We start from the raw sequence: 21,991 nt of genomic DNA on the forward strand, positions 1-21,991 counted from the left end.
TTGAATTCAGGTCCTCCTGACTCCAGGGCCAGTGCTCTATTCAATTGAGCTTGTATTTTTATAGTGCTCCCGGAGGGGCAAATGTGCCCACTGCCTTCCCTGGTCCACACAGGGAGGCTGGGAGGTATACAAAGTAAGTCTGATGGTAGTGAACACATTTCTATGGCATGTGAAGTTTTACAAAATATTTTTCTCTTGAGAAGCAGAGCATTGTCATGCTCATTTTACAAGTGAAGACACTGAGGTTCATGGATGAAGTCTCTTGCCCCAGGTGGTCTGCCTAGTAACTGTCTGGGGAATAGACTCAAATCTAGCTCTTTTACTTCTTAAGACCAAGTCTCACTGCACCACACTGCCTTACATCCAGTTTGTTCATTGTGGTGTCTACCCTGACATTTGCCATCCCTTCAATGAGTAGGTACCATAGGCCTTTTTTCACACCAACTGTTGCCTAGGTCTTGTCCATGCTGTACCTGTATAATTGATTTTTTTTGACCCAGGGCTAGGTCTTGACAATTAATCCCCATGAAATTTGGCTATTAAAGAAAATATTAATACTAAATTCTTCATTTTAGGTATAAACCTGCCAGAAACATTTTTATTTAGCATTATTCTGATCCAAGCATGTTCTTAGAGCACCACAGTTCCACGATTCTGCTATGAGGCAGTGACCAAGTGTTACTGAGTATTAGGCATCATGGTATCGTAGATAATAGGGCACTGGAATTGGAGGCAGGAAGATTTGGATTCAAAACCGACTGCAGGCATTGTGTGACCCTGGGTAGGTAGGTCACTTAGCCCCCCTAAATCTGTTTCCTAAACAATAAAATGAAGATGAAAGCGGCTACTTCACAGGGCTATTGTGAAGTTCAAATGAGACAATACATGGTAAGCACATTTTACAAACTGAAGAATTATATAAATGTCAAATGCTATTGTTATTACTAAAGCTTTGCCGACTCAGTCCTCTTATGGCCTATCGAATAGTATGCAGAGAATAGATTCCTCATCTTGCATTGCTCTGTTTGGAGGACTGGTCAGAGCTCTCTTTTAGTCTGTCTGTGGGTGGCATGCCTTCTTTAAAAGCCCCTCACGGGATCTTCGCCTCTTAGAGGAGGGTTTCTAGTCCTACCTTCTCTAAACCATCCTGGCAGATTGACCTTCAACCTCAATCCAACATTTCTATTGATAAGAGTTTTGCTCTCTCCTTAGGCAGTGCATTCCCGTATCAGTCAGCTCTATTTGTGAAGAAGTTTTGACCTGATTTCTAGCCTAATTCTGCTCGCCTTTGGTGTGCACTCATTGCTCTTAATTATATCCTCCTGAGTATCCCACAGAACAAGCCCAATCTCTCTTCCATGTCATAATCCTTCAGGTACTTACTGACTGCAAACATGTCCTACTTAATTCTTTTCTTCTTCAGACTAAAATGTCCTTAGTTCCTTTATCCAATCCTATGACATATGATTTCTAAACTAATCATCCTTGCTGCCTTCTGGATGTGCTCCAGCCTAGCTGATGCCTTTCCAAAAGTGGTCACAAAATTCAGGAGATTAGTTGACTGACATATACTGAAGATGGGAACTGAGCAGGTGATCACTCCTGAATCACAGATCATAGGATTTGGAGTTGGAATCAATCTTAAAGATCATCTAATCTAACCTTCCCATTTTCTAGATAAGAACAGTGAACCTGAGAGAGGTCAAGTGCTCAAGGTCACAGCTTTTGTGTGTAGTAAAGGTGAGATAGTGATGTCATTTACCTTATTCTCAATACTGTGAATCTACTAACACATCCTAGAGTTGTCATCTTTTTTTTTTTTTGGTCACTACGTAAATTATGTTGGCCCATGGAGCATTTAGTCTTTCAAATCCCCAGGTCTATTTTCACATCAACTGTTGCTTAGCAAGTCTTGTCCATCCTATACAGTCACAGGCCTTTCATAATTTTTTTTTTAACCCAGGGCTAGGTCTTGACAATTATCCCGATGAAATATTTGTATTAGATTATTAAAGAAAATATTAATACTAGGTTCTTCATTTTAGGTACAAGCCTGCCAGAGACATTTTTATTTACCATTATTCTAATCCAAGCATTGTTGTTAGAGGGAGAAATACCCAAGCTGACAAGAGTGCCCTCATGCCTTAGGACATGTCTCTTTAACACAAGACATTTTGAGGTGACACTTTTTAGGATTCTTGAACAAGGAAATTCTAAATAAAATAAAACATAGCTATATAACTTAGGGTAAAGTAAAAGTTAACATTTTGTTTCATCATTCCAGGACAATAACTTCCATTTTTGAGAATCATTTTGCTAATGGGGTCATCCTCCATATAGACCCCCATAGATGGTTATCCCTCCAAGATCATTCCCCTAAAGGTCTCCCTCCTCCCCGGTTGAGCACAGGTGACCTGAAGTAACCAAAATGACTTCTTCCTTCTCTTGGGTACATCACAGTAATCTCTTCAGGGCATTAGGAAAGAGGCCACTCCTCTTAGGTGGATTAGTTAAAGGTCCCCTGCCCTTTGCCTTTGTCTGGTCACTGTCCTAATTACTTCAAAGGAGTCTTCTTTCCTGGGCTGACCAGAGAGAGGGGAGCAGGAAACTCACTGTTTTCAACTTATAGAGAAAGACCAGTGATGGTTTCTCTTTCAGATTAACACACAGTCTCCAGATTAGGATATTTTTAAATGTTTCCTTAATATTTCTAAAAGGGAGACCAGGGGAGAGAGCTTTGTATGCTATGGCCTGATTTTAGCTATTGAGAATTTTTTTTTAATCTATAGTCCAATATGCCAGCTTTTCCCTGGATTCCTATCCCTATTCCCAAATTTTTTTGTTATCCATAAACTAATTAAGCAGATCACCCATGTCTTTGTGTTTCAAGAGAGAACTGTTTATTTTTTTACATGCAACTGGGAAATAAGATATACAGGCACTGGGGTATGGAGATCCATCTTGCCCTACCGGTAAGTCGGAGGGAGGCTGGGGGAGGATACAGGAGAGAGCAGATTCGGGGAGGGGGTACTTAGTGGGATCGCTGTTTTGGGGTGGTGGGTAGGGGAAATATGGGGAGAAAATTTGTAACTCAAAATCTTGTGGAAACGAATGATGCAAACTAAAAATAAACATAAAAATTTTAAAAAGAGCTGTTTATCTGGCATTTAACAGGGTGGTGGTAATGGTGGTTAGTCATGTCTAACCCTACAATCCTACTTGGGGTTTTCTTGGCAAAGATATTGGAGTGGTTTGCCATTTCCCTCTCCAGTTCATTTTACAGATGATGAAACTGAGGCAAACAGGGTTAAGTGACTGGTCTGAGGCCAGGTTTGAACAAAGGGAATTGAGTCTTCTTGACTCTAGGTCCAGCATTCTATCCACGGCACCACCTACTTGCCCATAAGGTTGCTGAGATCATGGGAAGTACCTCGTAATGGTACCTCGTACCTGGGCAATGTGTGTTCTCTTGCTGCAATTTCTTGTTCATGGGTGAGTAGACAGTTCTCTATCCACGAATCTTCAAGGAAACCAGTCTCTAGGGGCTCAAGCATTTACTGCCTTGACAAAAAGTCCCTGTGAATACAGAGAGCCCATGTTTGAAGTCTATACAATCAAGGTCAGTTGTCTGTTTATTATATTTGTTGCAAGGAATATGGTAACTTATTTTTAGGTGACCAGGTAAATTTGGATAGGAAGGGTTTTCTCTTGGCTTCTATTGTCTGATGAATGTATATGTGTAAATCTTCAGTTGTAGCTTTATGCTTAACATTGTATTTTGTTTTTCAGTTTCAGTCAAATCTGACTCTTCATGACCCCATTTAGGGTTTTCTTGGCAAAGATACTGGAGTGGTTTGTCATTTCCTTCTCCAATTCATTTTACAGATGAAGAAACTGAGACAAACAGAGTTAAGTGACCTGTCTAGGGTCCCACAGCTAATGTGTCTGAGATTAAATTTGAACTCAGGAAGATGAGACTTTTTGGCTCCAGGCCAGATACTCTATCCACTGTGCCACCTAGCTGCCCATAAGGTTGTACTTATTGTAATAAATTCTTTGAAGCCATTTAATACTAAGAGTCAGCATGGATTCACTGGGAGTAAATCAGATTGATTTCATTTCCTTTTTTGACAAGATAGCTAGACTGGAAGATCAGGGAAATGCTATAAAAATTTAACATAGGCTCTCAATTTCTTCATTTATAAAATGGGAATAATAAATGTTGTACTAATCATCTCTTTGTATTATTGTGACAAAAACACTTGTTTTTAAACTAAAATTTTTGAAGATTTTTTTTTAAAAATGTAGATATCACTTCCTAATGAGTACCCTTCTCCATAGAACCTACCCTTATAGCAAAGTATTAGTTAGTCACAAAATAGACAGTTAAACAAAACAGACTAATGCATTGACCATATCTGACATGTATCTTGTTCTACATGACTCTATGTTGAGAGGAAAGAGGTATGTTTCACCATTAGTCTTCTGCAGTTAAGTGGTCATCATACTGATCAGAATTCTGATTCTTTTGTTTTCTTTACAGTACTGTGATCATTGTGTGATTTGTTCCCTTGGCTTTGCTAATGGCTCTACATCAGCTCATATAAATCTTCCCATATTTCTCTGAATTTTTCATATTTGCACTTCTTATCAAGCAAAATATTTATTATTCTCATATATCACAATTTGTTCATTCATTCCCTGATGGGTGCTCACTTTGCACAAGAAGTGCTGCTGTATATGGGACCTTTTCCTCTGTCTTTGACCTCCTTGGGTTATGCCTACTAATGACAGAGCAGCTATGTCAAAAGGATGTACGACCTACTGTCTTTTCTAGTATGGTTCCAACTTGTTTTCTGGAGCAGTTCATGATTATTTACAGATGTTTTGGTCTGTTTATCTTCTCATTGTTCCAGCAACATTAAAAATCTTTACATTTTGTCATTTTTACCAGTCCCCATGGATTTGGGTCTCAGAGTTATTCCAATTTTCATATTGCTTCTTAGTGGTTATTTGGCACATTATGTTATATGTGTGAGTGAATGAATAGGAAAAAAACACTTATTAAAGTGTTATTACATTCCAAACACTGCACAAAGTACTCTAGAAACGATGATCAAAGTGAAGATTAGTCTCAGCCCTTGAAGAGCTGACATTCTAATAGGAGAAGGAAGACAACACATAAGATGGAGTGGTGAGTTTTGGAAAGTTACAACAATGGTAAGTCAAATCATAGAGGAATAAACTGATGTGCCCTTCCCAGTAGCACTATCAGTTTTGGCTTAAATATGGTTCTTATGCCCAAAGGGCATACCCTTTGACCCAGCACCCCTTCTAGGTCTATATCCCAAAGAGACCCTAAAAAATGGAAAAGGAACCACATAAACAAAAATATTTAAATCTAGCTCTTTTTGTGGTATCAAAGAATTGGAAATTGTGGGGCTGGCTATCAGTTGGGGAATGGCTGAACAATTGTGGCATATGAATGTAATGGAATACTGTTGTGCTATAAGAAATGATGAGCAGGCAGATTTCAGAAAAACCTGGCAAGATTTAAATGAACAAGTGAGCAGAATCAGAGAACATTGTACATAGCAACACAACATTGTGGGATGATCAACTCTGATAGCCTTAGCTCTTCTCAGAAATACAATGATCTAAGATAATTCCAAAAGACTCATGATGAAAATGCTATCCACATCCAGAGAAAGAACTATGGAGTCTGAATGCAGATCAAAGCAGACTATTTTCTCTTTTTTTTTTCTTCTTTCTTGTAGTTTTCCCTTTTGTTCTTATTTTTTTTTTCACAATGTGACTAATGTGGACATAAGTTAAAATGATTGTACATGTGTAACCTATATCAGATTGCATACTGTCTTGGGGAGTAGGCAGGGGAGGGAGGGAAGGAGAAAAAATTTTGGAACTTGAAATGTTGAAAATTGTCTTTACATGTAATTGGAAAAAATAAAATACTAATAAGTGGATTTAAATATGTTTCTAGAACTAGAAAAAAAGGATATTAGGAAAGGTTAAGGGTTATGGGTGGGTAACAAGGCAGCTCAAAAGAAGATGGCCAGGGGGTAGAGTGAGGAATGGCTAGAGTCAGTCTGGCCCAAAGTAGTGGGCCATGTGAGATGTTCACTAATCAAGACATTGGTGGTTTGGGGGCAGAAGCTCCAGAAATGAAAGGATTGAGCATAGTCTCTGGTCCAGGTAGAAAGGTGGCTGGTGAAGAAATGGGTTAGGGTGCAACTAGATGGCACAGTGAATAGAGCACCAGTCCTGGAATCAGGAGGACCTGAGTTCAAATACAGCCTCAGACACTTAACATTTACTAGCCACTAGCTGTGTGACCTTGGACAAGTCACTTAATCCCAATTACCCTGAATTCCCCCCTCCAAAAAGCAAAAAAAGAAATGGCTTAGGAATATAGTTTAAATTTGTTTTTGTTTTTTAAATTACCTATCCAGATCCTTTGACCACTTAATCAATTGGGAAATATGTATGTTTGTATGTATATACACACATAAACATCAATACACACATATGTATATATATACACACTTACACATATTTTAGAATATACATATATAACACATATCTATATAGTATTATACATATATGCATATGTTATATATAATATAGATATAGTATATAATATACTATGTATATATACAATAGAGTGTATATATAAACATGTAATGTATATATAAATACAAGTATGTGTGTATATGCTTATTTGTGTATCAATTCCCTCTATATTTTGGTTATCAGACTTTTATCAGATATTTTAAGAAGCAGCTATATAGTGTAGCAGATAGAATGCAGTCTTGGAATCAGGAAGACCTGATTCAGATCTAACCTCAAACACTTACTAGCAAGTCATTTAATCCTGTTTGCCTTAGTTTCTTCATCTGTAAAAATGAGCTGGTGAAGGAAATGGCAAACCCCTCCAAAATCTTTGTCAGGAAAACTCCAAATGGAGTCAAAAAGAGTTGGACATGACTGAACAACAGCATTTTATGAGGTTTTCTCCCCATCTACAACTTCTCTTTTTATTGTAGCTAAACTGATTTTGTTTGTGCAATATTTTTTAATTGAAGTGTCTATTTTTTAATGATAACATCTATCCCTTGTTTGTTTAAGAATTGCACCCCCTGGCAATAGTTGTAAAAGATATTTCTTACCATTCTCTCTTTTTTTTCCTTCATGATGTGACCTTTTATATCCTGTTTATTGTAGAATTATGTGAAATTTGTTGGTCGAAACTTAATTGTGCAAAATCATTTTTCAACTTTCCCAGAAGTTCTTGTTGAATAGAGAAACTTTGTCTTAGTAGTTTATGGTCTTAGATTTATTCAACACAAGGCTATTTTGTCTGATCACTTCTGGATCTTGCCTACCATTCTATTGTACATGTATAACCATATAATTTTGATGATTGCTGCTTTATAATATAGCTTTGAGATCTGGTAATGTCAGGTCCCTTTTATTCCTTCTCTTTTTTTGTTATTTTCTTTGGGATTTTTGACTTTTTGTTTCTCTGGGTGAATTGGATTATTATTTTCTAGTTCTATCAATGAATCCCTTGGTAATTTGATTTGTATGATACTAAATCTGTAAATAAATTTAGATAGTATAATTACTTTTTACCACATTGGCATAGATCTACCACAGACATTGAAATCTCTTTAATTATTTGTTTTCCTTCATTTCTGAAAAAGTGACTTATAATTGTATTCATACAGGTTCTTAGCAGATCTTGGTAGGTTAACTTTCATTTACTTAATGAATTTTATAGTTATTTCTTTTTTTTTTTTTTTAAAGCATTTGGGGTTAAATAACTTTCTCAAGGTTACACAGCCAGTTATTATTTCTGGGTGTGGTGCTGAGTATCTGAGCCAGGATTTGATCCAGGTTATCCCAACACTGGAGCTGGTGCTCTTACTCGATGAGCCACCTGGCCGCCCCTGAGCAATCGGGGTAAGTAACTTGCTAAAGGTTACATGGCCAGGTGTTTCTGGGTGGGTGCTAAGTGTCTGAGCCCGGGATTCGATCTTCTCAACACTGGAGCCGGTGCTCTTACTCGCTGTGCTACCTGGCCTCCCCGAGGCCAGTGCTCTTCCTGGCTGGGCTACCTGGCCACCCATTATAGTTATTTTTAATACAATTTTTCCTCTCTTCTCTTGTAGGGTTCAGAAAGGTTAATGATCTTTATTGGTTTATTTTATGTCCTGCTACTATGGGTATATTTTATGTCCTGCTCCTTTCCACAAGTTATTGCTTTGATTAATTTCTTTTCACTGATTCTCTGAGATTACTTAAATAAAACACCATACAATATGCAAATAGAGATAATTTTGCTCTCTGTTAGCCAGTGCTATTCCTTTAATCTCCTCTTATATTATTACTATAACTGTCATTTTTAAAACTCTAATAAAAAATAGCAACAAGGAACATCCATGCTTTACCCTTGATCTTATTGGGAAGGCTTCTTCTCTGTAACAAAAATGCTAATTCTTGATTTTAAATAGGTTCATTTATTATATGATGGAAAGGTCCATTTATTTTTAGGCTAGGAAGGCACTTTCTAAACTATAAAATATTATGCAATATGAGCTTTTAAAAAATGTGACAAAGGCAGGAAGAAAAATTAATGTGATGTTAGACTGTATGGACAGAAATCTAATGTCCAGAGTCAAGGCAATGAGAGTCCTTCTGTCCTATGTCAAGGTCAGACCACAACTGGAATATTGGGTCCAGCTCTGGGTGCATTTGGAAGGGACATTGACTTACTAGGATATATCCAGAGGAAGCAACCAAAATAAGGAAAGGATATGAAGAGACTGCATCCTGACTGGGTGAGAATCTTAGAGAATATAGCATCATTTTCAATAGCTTAAGTGTTATTATGGGACATTAGGCTTGTTTTGAACCTGAAGGAGGAAATCAAGGCCAATAGATAGAAATTGTTGTTTGGTGTTTTTTTCAGACATGTCTGACTCTTTGTGACCTCATTTGGGGTTTTCTGAGTAAAGATACTGGAGTGGTTTGCCATTTCCTTCTTTAGCTCATTTTATTGATAAAGAAAACTGGGGCAAATAGGGTGAACTGACTTGTCCGGGGTCAGTCAGCTAGTATCTGAGGCCAGGTTTGAACTCATGAACAAGTAGGTTTGAACTCATGAACAAGTCCTCCTGGACATCAGTCCCATAACTCTGTGCATCATGGTGCCACCTAGCTGTCTAAATTATAGGGAAACAGATTTTTGACAGCATAAAAAAAGAACAGAGCTGTCCAGCAATGGAATGAATTGCCATGAGAAATAGAGAGTAGGGAATTTTCCATTGCTGGAGATGATTAATTGAAGGCCAGAAGACCATTTGTTGAGAAAGGCAGCATAGTTAGATTTGGAGTTGGAGGGCCTACAGTGAATCCTATTTAGAGGCAACTATGTGGCATAGTGGGAAGAATGCTGGGCTTGTCATTAAGTCTGACCTCAGACACTTACTAGATGTGTGACCCTGGGCAAGGCACTTAACCTCTGTCTGCCTCAGTTTCCTCATTTGTAAAATGGACTACCCAGGGTTGTTGTAAGGATCAAATGAGTTAATAACTGTAAAATGTTTGCCAGTAGTGCTATGGAAATATTAGCAATAATAATAATTATTATTATCTGTGTTATTATGGTCAGTCACTTCATATCTCTAGGCTTTAATTTCCTCGTTTATAAAATGTAGAGGTTAGATTAGATAACCTACAAGGTCCCTTCTAGCTCTAAAATCTAAGAGATGATTGGGATGTTTTAGAAAGGATTCCTGCAAAAGAATAGGGATGACCTCCGGTCTAGCATTTTAGCTCTGAAATTCTAGAAGTCTGATTGCCATGCCATTGCTTTTGGAAAAGTCTGCCCCAATAGGTCACAGAGGATACCAAGCTACAGCTGGGGACCTGGGGGGAAGGGATAATCCATCAATGCCAGGGACATAATTGACTGTTTTAGGGAAAGGTGTTAAATGGATGGGAACAAATTCCATCTCATCTCTTCCCTCCCTGCCTCCCACCATGTTGGAAAATTCAAATTTTTTGTCCAGGCAGGTATTTAGTGAAGCCTTGATCACCTCTATAATCTCAACACAATGCAGTTACTTTGCAGGGCCCAGGATGGAGGTTCCTTGTTGAATGAAAATAGTCTCCTTCACTGGGAATTACTAAATATTTCCTACCCAGATAACTGATTTCCCCAACAAAATCTCCTGGAAAAAAACCAAAAAACCCAAACTGTGAAATGCAATTTTCTTCCCAGGATGAATCAGAGATCCTGGGCCTGACTATATATATATGTAAATAAGAGTCATCACACCCTGGGAAAAGCTGCTCACTCCCCAAAAGCCTCTCCCAGCCAGCCTTCAGGGCTGCGGCTTTGGGAAAATAAAAGTCACTCTGGAAAATAAACATGGGTAAGCTGTTGCCAGGACTGCCTATATAGAATATCAGAGGGGGAAGGGCCCTGGCAAATCAGGCCTGTCTCAGAGCCATAACTAGGAAAGGCTTAGCCAAAAGGTGATAACCTTGGGGGAATGGGGCCAGGTAGCTGCTGCTTCTGTCCTCATCCCAGTGTTTTCTGACCTTCATTAGGTTCTACCGTGTTTCCCTGATAATAAGACACTGTCTTATTAATTTTTTTGGACAGAAAAACACCAGAGGGCTTATTTTCAGGGGAGGGCTTATTTTAATGAACATTGACAGCAATTTTAATAAACAGGTAAATGTGAACAAAAAAATGTACCTTTATTCAATAATGAATTCAATAAAGAACAGGATGATGCGCTCACTGCTGCAGCTCTGATTGGATGCAGCTCAGAGCGCAACGTGTGTTTCATGGGGGGGGGGGGTACAGTGCATACAGAGGGTACCGTAATGTAGCGTGTAGCACAGGGCCACCTTCACTACAGTAGCAATCTCAATAGGGCTTATTTTCGGGGGAGGGCTTATTTTAGAGGAATCTTACACAGTAAGGGGAGGGCTTATTTTCGGGATAGGTCTTATTATCGGGGAAACACGGTAAAACACGAGGGACCAGGAGGCACAAGGAAGATTAGGCCTCACTGCTGATCCCCATTTCCCTTCCTTTCTAGGAGTTCTCTGTAGGACTGCAACGAGGTAGTCGGTCAGTGCTCTCCTCCCTCCTTCTGCCTCTCCCCCTGTCCTTCCCACTTTACCTTAGACAATAGAAGTCTTTGGATCAGGATCCCTGACCTTAGCAGTCATTTACTTCAACACCTTCATTTTACAAAGGAAACTGAGGCCTCAGAGAGTTTATGTTATTTGCCTAAGGTTTATGAGATCATAGTTTTAGAACTAGAAGGAACCTCAGAGGCCATTTACAATCCAGTTGCATTTTGGAGATAAGAAATCTGAGGTCTAGGATGGTGAATAGACACATGGTAAGTAGCAAAGCCTGATATTTGAATCCAGGCTCTGTGAATCCAAATCTAGTATTATTTCAGCTGTGCCACATGGTTCAGTCCAGGACGCTCCCATTCTACAGATGGAAAAGCTCAGACTCTGACAGGAGAAATGACTTGGCCTAGATTACTCAATGAGGCAGTGGCAGAGCCAGGACTCAATCCAGGTCTCCTGACTTCTAGGCCAGGTCTCTCTCTCCATGCTATCCTGTCCTACCAACAATGAGTGACACAGCAGGACATCGGAGGAGACTTCTAAAACTTGCCTAAATAAGTGAACAGAAGGTAGATTTGACAACACTGATTTGTTTGGATAGCCTTGAGGATCCTGATTTCTTTCCCAAAGGCCACAAGTGAGGCAAGAGTAAGTTGGCTTTCCCAGAGCTTGGTGGTGAGCGTTTTGGATGAGTTTTGCATTCACACACTGGTGGCCTTATGGCATTCTTTTAGAATCACTGACATAGAGAAACATATAGATGGCTTTCTTCCTACCTCTGGGGAAACATCCCAGGGTAACTTTTCCTACAAGTTCCCGAGCTCTGGGCCAAGATGAGGGGAAGCCAAGTCTGTGTGTGTTTCAGTCTTTTTAAAGAACTCAGTTTGTTGTAATTGATGGGAGTCTGAAACAGGCTCCACAGCCTAGAAATCCTAGAAAGTTGAATTTCTATTTCCAGGTCCCATATACAGGGAACCAAAATGGGGAACCTTCAAAATTTGCCTCTGAACACTCCTTGCTCCCCTTCTCTAAGGGCCCCTTTTAATGGTGCACTCCCCTTTTAGATACCCTCTAAATGGAGAGATTCACAATGTAGATTTGGGGACACCCCATTGCTGTCACCAAATGCATGAAGGGTTCTTATGGGAAGGAGAGACTGGGCTTTTTTTTTTTTTGTCCCAGAGGGTAGAATTATTGGAAGAGCAATGAGAAGAAGTTTGGGAGTCAAATTTCATTCTGACATAGCAGTACTAATAACTCACATTTATATAGTATTTTTATGGTTACTTCATTATGGGTCCATGCTCTCATTAATGTGAGTACTCTCTCTATTGAAACACATTACCACCCATCTAAGCTATCTCATCCTCATTTCTGCCCATGTCCTTTTGCAAATCTTCCATGGTGGCTCTATTTGAAGTACTGTATGCATACCTTCCTCCAGTTTTTAAAAATGGTCCATTGATAGTCCTGTAGCATAGGTGTGACACCATGTCACTTAGTAAGAAGCTTCAGTGACTCCCTGTTGCTTCTGGGAGAAAATACAGTCAGTTTCATGCCTGGAATGCCCTTCCTCCCAATCTCTGCCCTTTAAGACTCAAGGGTCACTTCCTAGAAAAGGCCTTCCCTTCTCCCTAGCTGTTAGGCTACCTCCCCAAATTCCCTTGTGGTTATTTCTTATATCCCTTGTATTTAGAGAGAAGGTATGATATTATTTAAGAAGCAGACAATCTGAATTAAATTCAACTAGCATTTTAGTAAGCACTTACTGCCATGATGGGCACTGTGCTAAGCATTAGGACAATGCAGAATAGTGGATAGAGGTCTAGCTTCAGATTCAGGAAGATCAGAGTTCTCATACCTAATAGCTGTGTGACCCTGGACAAATCACTTGATTTCTCAAGTGTTCTAAGCAATTCTCTAAGACTACAAATTTCAGAGAAGGTATTGACCCCTATTAGTAGAGGGAATGTCTTCATCTGAAGTTCCCTATATCTATGAAATAAAAGAGCCAGTCACTATCTCTATATTTTGTATTTGCTTATCTACGTATAAATTGTATTCCCTTCCCCTCTCAGTAGAATAGAAACTCCTTGAGGGCAAGGACTCCATAATTTTTGTCATCCTATTCCCAGCACTTAACAGAGTGTCTGGCACATAACAGCTGCTTAATGCTTCTTGACATGAATTGAGTTCATGGAGACTGGGAAAAAAATCAGGTCACATGTGACCTATACCATTTATGGGATTCAGAACTAGAAGCGACCTCAGAAACCATCTAGACCATCCTCCTAATTTTTCAGCTGAAGAGACTGAGGCACAGTGACTCAGTACCTAGTGTCACACAGGCAACAAGTAATAGAGATGGAATTTGAACCCAGGACCTCTGCATTTTTATCTCCTCTTCATTTTTATCTTTTTCCCTATAGAAATTTAACCCAGTGGTCCCAGTTTTTTCCTTCTGAGCTGTCCAAAACAGATCTACTCTTCTTACAAGACAGCCTTTCTTTTGACAGATATAACAATGACGATGGCTAACATTTCTATAGCATTTACTATGTTGCCAAGTGCTATACAATCATCATTTTATTTGAGCCTCACAACAACACTGGGAGGTAGGTGTTATTGTCATCCCCATTTTATAGATAAGGAAACTGAGGCAAACAGGTTAAATGACTTGCCCAGGGTTACACAGCCAGTAAATGTCTGAGGCTGGATTTGAACTCAGGTCTTCCTGACTCCAGGTCCCCCCAACTTTATCTACTGTGCCACTAGCTGTCTATCATGTCCTTTCTACTCCAAGCTAAATTCCTTCTATAAAGGAAGGCATAGAAGGACTAATTATTAAGTTAATCAATGGCATAAACTTAGAAGGGGTAACTAATGCTTTCAATGACAAAGTTAGGATGTACAAAGATTCTACCAGCTGGAATAATGGACTGAATCCAACAGGAATAAATCTGAAACCCTGCACCAGGTTTCTAATAAATAAACTATGCTTCCATTGAATGGTGGAGGAGTCCTGACCAGATAGTGATTAATGTAAAAAAAGGACAGAGTTCTCTTCTGATCACAAGTACAATGTGGGGCAGCAGTGAGATTTTCATGCTGGATTCGTAGAAATGGAGCATTTATTTTGCTTGACTATGCATATTTGTTCAGTGAAAAAAAGTGGGGAAAAGAAAAGGAAAAAAATTTGAAGAAAAAAATTGAGAACCCAGCATACTTCCTTCACTTCGGTGATCTGGGGAAAAGACATTGGTTATGGAATTCTGAATATTATGTTCGATTCAATTGGTGTGTATTGGTTGGTTTTTACTTTGCTGCTCTCTTCTTTTTTTGTTAAAAGGGTTGACTTAATGGGTAGGAGAAGTCAGAGAGATATTGAGACATTAAGGTAATATAAAAACAAAAGGTATCAATAAATTTTGGAAAAAAAAAAACCAACTGTGCAGCCTTATTTCCATTACTCCTTAAGCATAAATTATCTTTGGCGATACCCTTAGTACTGCTTACATTTATCATTTATCTTCCCATTTTCCTGTGGGTCATAAATGCCTTTGACTATGAAGTGCTTTCATATCCATGTTTCATTCATTCCTCCTAGAAATCCTATGCAGGCTGCAGGTCAGGGTTTATAGTCTTCATTTTACAAATGAAGAAATTTAGGCCCATAGAGGGGACCAGAGAGTGGATTGGTTATGCAACTATGTCATACGATTAGACAGTGGTGGAGGCCTGACCAGAACCTAAGCCTCTTGACTTCCATGATTGTCCTGTTATCCATTGTGTTAGAGGTGCCCTGGGCCCCTAAGGTGAAGGTTAATTTATAAGGTCCCAAGAAGGAACCTGGGAAGATCTCTTTGTTAGGCAACCCAGAACTTCCTACTGCTGCCACAGACACTATGTAACGAACATAAAAACTACAATATGATCTACATACTACGTTATCCATATACTACAACACCACCAAAACTTCAGCAAGTCAATCATCTATTTTTAGCACTTATTACTGTTATTAGTATTCATTAAGCATTTATTATATGCCAAGTACTAGGAATACAAATACCATTAGAAAAAAAGACAGACAGTCCTTGCCCTCAAGAAGCTTACACTAATGAAGAAAGACAACACATAAAGAGGAAACTGAAAGGTGGAGTAGGGGGTGGGGGGGAACTGGGTAGAGGAAGTCAGAGCACAGCCTAGAGAGGAAGGAGATTGACTGGCTGGGGTGCCTTTCTTCAGTGCTTCACAGAATGATTATTTCCTACAGGGTCTCTACATGAAAAATATTTAATCTGGGTCCTTTATGAACCATCCCTAAATTTAAATCAATTAATTAACAAACATTGATTAAGCACAGACTATGTGAGAAGCAGTGAACAGAGAGCAGCTTGGACTCAAAGCTCTCAGTGCTCTGCCTGTGGTGTCAAATAGAAAAGGTATCCCTGGGGGCCACGAGTTAATTTAGAAAACCACAAATTAACGTTATCTCTGTTGTATTGTATTTTCATTTACTTTTAAGTATATCCTGATTACATTTTAATCTGGTCTGGCCTCACTTGGGAGCCTGCAGGCAGTTTTTAGAGCCAGGGGAGTTTGATACTTCTCTCTAGGTAACTATAATACGGTAGGTATAACAGGTAACTATAATAGGTATAAGAGGTAAAATACTTTCTAAATTGCAGAGAAAGTGCTGATCTGAACTAGTAGAGGGAGTTTGCTCACCTAGAAATTTCCTATACTAATGAAATCATAGGTCTAATCTTTATCCCTCCTCTATGCCAGACAGTGCTAGGCACTAGGATTACAAAGACAAACATAAAATTCTCCCTGTACTCAAGAAGCTTCAATATAGGACCAAACATGAGCCCTCCTTTATGAATTGTTTCCTCCAATTAACACGTGAGCTCGTCAGATCAGATTTGATTCAATTTTCTATTTGTGTCCCTAGTGCTTAGCACATAGTGTTTAATAAATCATTAAGTTGTTTTGTATTCCATTACAAGCCAAACTTATACAAAACTGAATCCTTCCTCCCTCCCTTCTTTCCTTTCCTCTTCCCTTCCCCCTTCCCTTCCCTTCCTTTCCTTCTCTTTCTTCTTTCCTTCCTTCCTTTTCTTAAAAAGATGTACAACCTTCCTTTGCCCTTTCCATCTCTCTTTCCTCCTCTTTCCAGCCTCATTCACTTTCCAGCTCTAAATCAATGATCCTATGTCGAGAAAGAGATTTTGCCAGGAAGTTTTCTCAGGTCTAAACCAAACCATTCATGCCATAGTTAAGACATTTCTTTTTTTTTTTTTTAACTGCTTGGACATAAGAGACTGGATAATCACCAATCTTCCAATAATATTATCCCATTTTTTTTTTGGCCTAAAGATTTCCCCAGACTTCCCTAAGCCGTCTGCCTACAGTTCTGCCTAATATTACCCTAAGAATGAAGGCTGGTGAAGACTGGAGAGGCCAGGTGTTGTGCTGGATGAAGAATCAGACCTTTAATCAGGAAGACCTAGGTTCATTTCCTACCTCTAAAACTTGTCAGCTAGTTATGTGACCAGGAACAAGCTGCTCTCTCGATAGTTTGCTCATCAGTAAAATACAGATAATGACACCAGTAGCACCTACTTCACAGCCAGTCAGGAAAAGTGCACTTATTAAGTGCCTGCTGTGTGCCAGGCACTGGGCTAAGGGCTAAGATACAAAGAAAGGCAAAAGCCGGTCTCTCTACTCTGAGAGCGGGAAGGAGCTCGCGACACCAAGGAGGAGAAACGCAAACAACTGCATCTGGGATTTATGTGGGATGAACTGGGGGCGGGGCAGTGTCGGAGGCAGATGCTGCCAAAAGCAGCTACAATGCAGAAAAGCGAGGAAAACGCCAGGTTCTCATTAGGCCGTGCTCTACAGCAATTGTCCGGTTCTTAGCTGTGATGATGAAGCATGGTTACACTGGCGAATTTTAGGTCATTGATGATCACAGAGCAGGAAAAATTGTTGTGAATCTCACCGGCCGATTAAACAAGTGTGGTGTAATCAGCCCCAGATTGAAAGATCTGGAAAAGTGGCAGAATAATCTGCTACCATCCCGTCAGTTTGGGTTTACAACCTCAACTGGCATCATGGACCACGAGGAAGCAAGATGAAAGCACATAGGAGGAAAAATCCTGGGATTCTTTTTCTAAGGATGTAAAACATACATACAAATAAAATGCTCCAATGGAAAAAAAAAAAAGATTAAAGAGAACTGGGAAAGGCTTCTTGCAGAAAGTGGGATTTTAGCTGAGATTTGAAGGAATCTAGGGAACATAGAAGGTGAAGAGAAGGAGACAGAGACAGAGAGACAGAGAGAGAGAGAGAGAAAGAGAGAAGAGACAGAGACAGAAGAGAGACAGAGACAAACAGAGAGGGAAGAGGAGAGAGGAGACAGAGACAGACAGAGAGAGAGGGAAGAGGAGAGAACAGAGAGAGAGACAGAGAGAGAAAGAAAGAACCAGGCATGGAGGACAGCCAGTGAAAATGCCTGGAGTCAGGAGATGGAGTGTTCTGTGCTAGGAACAGTAAGGCCTCCAGTGTCATTGGATTGCAGAGTATGTGGAGGAAAGTCAGTATAAAGACAGTAGAAAGGGGCCTGGTTATTAAAAGCTTTAATTACCAAATAGAGAACTTTATATCTGATCCTGGAGGTAATAGGGAGTCACTAGAGGTTACTGAATAGCTTGGGGGTAGGGAGGGAGGGTGATGTGGTTAGGTATATGCTTTAGGAAAATAAATTTGACAGCTGAGTGGAGGATGAATTGGAATGGGAAGGGAGACCAACCAGCAGGCTATTGCAGTAGTCCAGGTATGAGATGATAAAGGCCTGCAACTGCATGGTGGCGATGTTAGAGGAGAGAAGGGATGTATACCAGAAATGGTACAAAGGTAGAAACTACAAGACTTGGCAATTGATTGGATATGGGGGTGGGGTGAGAGATAGAAGAGTTTAATGTGGCCCCTAGGTTTTGAGCCTGGATGAACCTGGAAAGATTGTGGTACTCTGGACATTAATGGGGGAGTTAGAAAGGGGAGAGAGTTTGGATATGTTGTGTATAAAGTATCTATAGGATATCCAGTCAATATCTAATAGTAATCAAGACTGGAGGTTGAGAGAGAGGTTAGGGCTAGACAAGTAGATCTGAGAGTCGACAGCCTACAAACATTCCCATGTCTCAGATCACCCCCATCCTCAAAAACTCCTCACTTGATCGGTCCATTGACCGCTAACCATTCTCCTATATTTCTCCTCCCATTTGTAGCTAAACTCCATAAGAAGGCTGTCTGCCACAGGTACGTCCACTTCCTTACCTCTCCTGGTCTTCTTAACTCTCTGTAGTCACTAAAGATCTCTTAATTACCAACTCTAATGGCCTTTTCTCTGTCTTCATCCTTCTTGAGCCTTTGATACTGTCAATCACTCTCTTCCCCCTGACACCTTGTCTTTAGGTTTTCAGGACACTATTCTATCCCAGTTTTCTGACCTGTCTACTTTGCTAGATCTCCATCCAGGGCAGGCCAGATAACCATGGCTATTCCCCAAGGTTCTGCCCTGGGTCCTCTTCTTCATCTGTACTATTTTACTGGGTGATCTCATCAGCTCCCATGGTTTAAATTATGATCTGGAGGCAGATGACTCTCGGATCTACTTGCCCAGTATTCACAGTATTCTTGTGAATATCAAATGAAACGCCAACTTTGGAATGCTATATAAATGTCTGTTATTATTATTAGGATTATTCCCCAGGCTCAGAAGAGGAAAAGATCTCCTCCTGGTTTCCGTTCATGCTCTATTCTCAGGCTGGCATCAGACCCAAAGAATTCCTGGGAGAAATGCTTGGCCCCCTGTTCCCTCCCATATTCCCCAGCATCCTGTGTGGATCGTGGGATCAGAGAAATAGCAGAAGGTCCCAGACAAGGCTAATCTGAATTTGAAATTTTGTCCCAGGCCTGCAAGGATCAAATAAGCAGCAGGACTCATTTAAGCCTTTTTATGCTCCATGAAAAATTGATAGTAAATCCTGAAAGGAATGGCCAGTCTGACAAGGCTGAAAAGCAGCCTGGAATGGTAAAAAGAAGACAGGCAAGAGGAACCAGATAGAATAAGAAGCTAGGAGCCTGGATATAAACCAAAGTCAGCTAGGTAGTACGATGGCTACAGCACTGAACCTGGAGTCAGGAAGACTTGAGTTCAAAATTTAGCTTCATACTTCCTAGACGTGTGATCCTGGGCAAGTCACTTAATCTCTGTGCCTCAATTTCCTCAACTGTAAAATGGGGATAATAAAAGCACCTATTTCTCAGAGTTGTTGGGAGGATCAAATGAGATAATATTTATAAAGCTCTTAGCAGAGTACCTGGAAAATAGTAGGTGCTTAATAAATGCTTCTTCCTTTTTCTTCATGAAACAAGCATTCCTCTAGATCGCCTGGGATCAGGGTTCTCTGGGATCTATCTCCCCTAGGCAATTCCCAGAGCTAAGAATACCATCCTGGCAGAGGAAACCACTGGGTTTTCTTTGAGGTTTCAGTTTACCTCAGCATAAGAACCCAGCATGATTAAAGAAAAAGAAAAAGAAGGAGATGGTCTAGATTCTCCACCTTTTTTTTTTGGTCATGGACCCATTTGGCAGCATGGCACACCCTCTGGACCTTTCTCAGAATAATATCTTTGTTGTTGTTGAATTGACTCAGTCATGTCTGACTCTTTGTGACCCCATTTAGGGATTTTTTTTGGCAATGATAGTGGAATGGTTTACCATCTCCTACTCTAGCTCACTTTACAGATAAGTAAACTGAGGCAAACATGGTTAAGTGACTTGCCCAGGGTGCCAGGGCTAGCTAATGTCTGAGGCCAGATTTAAACTTAGGTCTTTCTGACTCCAGGCCAAGTGCTCTATCTACTGCACTACCTAACTGCCAAATAATGTCTTTATAAATGCATAAAATAAAAACATAAAATCACAGAGAAAACCAATTGTATCAAAATATAATTATCAGAATATTTTTAAAAACCAAGCTCTTGGACCCCAAGTCAAGAAACTCTGGTTTAGACCCTTTCCTCTAAACACATTACTTTTCTGTCTTGTTATGTCTCCAAAAATGATGTTCATTAGACTCATGGAAGTTACTTACCAACTCATTAAATGTGCTGGAACATGAATACCCATGTGATCAGTTTGGGAAGCAAACTGTGTATAGTTAAATACTTCATCTATATCCCTGGCCCTTATCCTGTTTATTACCATCATCACTCTCATTGCCATTATCATCATTCCCAGTATTACCTCCATCATCACAACCATTGCCACCATCACTCCCATCAACACCATTATCACCATCAGTGCTATCAAAATCATTGTCATCAACCCCATCACAGTCAAAATCTCCATCATCACCCTCATTACAAGCATGACTGCCATCAACAACATACAAATAAAATGATGTACATACAAGATTTATACAAAGTGGATTTGAATAATCTGAAAGAGGTAAGCACGAGCACTGCAGGGGTCAGGATTGGGGTAGAGACTGGGAAAGGCCTTTTGCAGAAGGTAGCAGTTACCCTGAGTCTAAAAAGAAGCTAAGCAGCCAGGTTGTACAGTGGATAGTGCCTGGAATCAAGAAGACCTGAATTCAAATCTGACCTCAGACACTTACTAGCTGCATGACTCTGGGCAAGTCATTAAACTTCCATTTTCCCAACTGTAAAATGGGGTCAATGATAGCATCTACCACAAAGGGTTGTTTCGAGAATCAAATGAGAGCCTATTTGAAAAGTGCTTAGCTTACTCTGGGGCAACTAGTTGGTACAGTGGATAGAATCCTGGGTCTGGAGTCAGGAAGACTCGCCTTCATGGTATGAGTTCAAATCTAACTTCTGACACTTCCTAGCTGGGTAACCCTAAGTAAGTCTCTTTACCCTGTTTGCCTCAGTTTCCTCACCTGTAAAATGAACTGGAGAAAGAAATGACAAATCACTCCATAATCTTTGCCAAGAAAACTCCAAATGGAGTCATGAAGTAGAGTCAGACATGACTGAAATGACTAAACAACAAAAGAAGGAAGGTGGGAGAAAAAGAGAAGGAGTGCAGGAGGCAGAGCATTCCGGATACCATTGTCATTGTCATCATAGCTAGTATTTATATAACACTTTAAGGTTTGCAGAGCACTTTAGAAATGGGATCTCATTTTTATCCTCACTCTGGATGGTAGGTGCTGTTCCTAGCCCCATTTTATAGTTGAGAAAAACTGAGGGACCCAGAGATTAAGTAGTCACATACTTAGGAAGTATCTGAAGCTAGATTTGAACTTAGGTCTTCCTAATTTTGTCTAGTTTTCTATCCTCTATGCCACTTAGCTGCATGGAGATGGGAAAAGGCCAGTGTAGCTACATCACAGAGTATGTAGAAAGGAGTAAGGCAGAAGCCAGGAAAGGCAGGAATGGGGCAGTCTATGAAAAGCTTTAAACACAAAGAATTTTGTAGATTATCCTGGAGGTTTTAGGGAGGAATAGGTGGACAAAGGAAGGATGGGGTATTATGTGATCAGACTATACTTTAGAATAATTCTCTTGGCAGCCAAGTGGAGGATGTATTGGAGCAGGAAGAGACTTGGGGAAAGGAAAACCTTGAGAAGATTATTGCTGCAGTTCAGCAAAAGGTGATAAGGGTTGAGGCTGCATGAGTAGAGAAAAGGGGGTATATGTGAGTGATATTGTGCAGGTGGAAACTACCAAATTTGTTAGTGGATTGGATGTGTGGGGTGAGAGAGAACGA

The sequence above is a fragment of the Petaurus breviceps genome, unplaced genomic scaffold (assembly GCF_028583685.1).
Source record: "Petaurus breviceps papuanus isolate PSGF00001 unplaced genomic scaffold, PetGlider_PUasm1.0 90994, whole genome shotgun sequence".
NCBI lineage: Eukaryota > Metazoa > Chordata > Mammalia > Diprotodontia > Petauridae > Petaurus > Petaurus breviceps.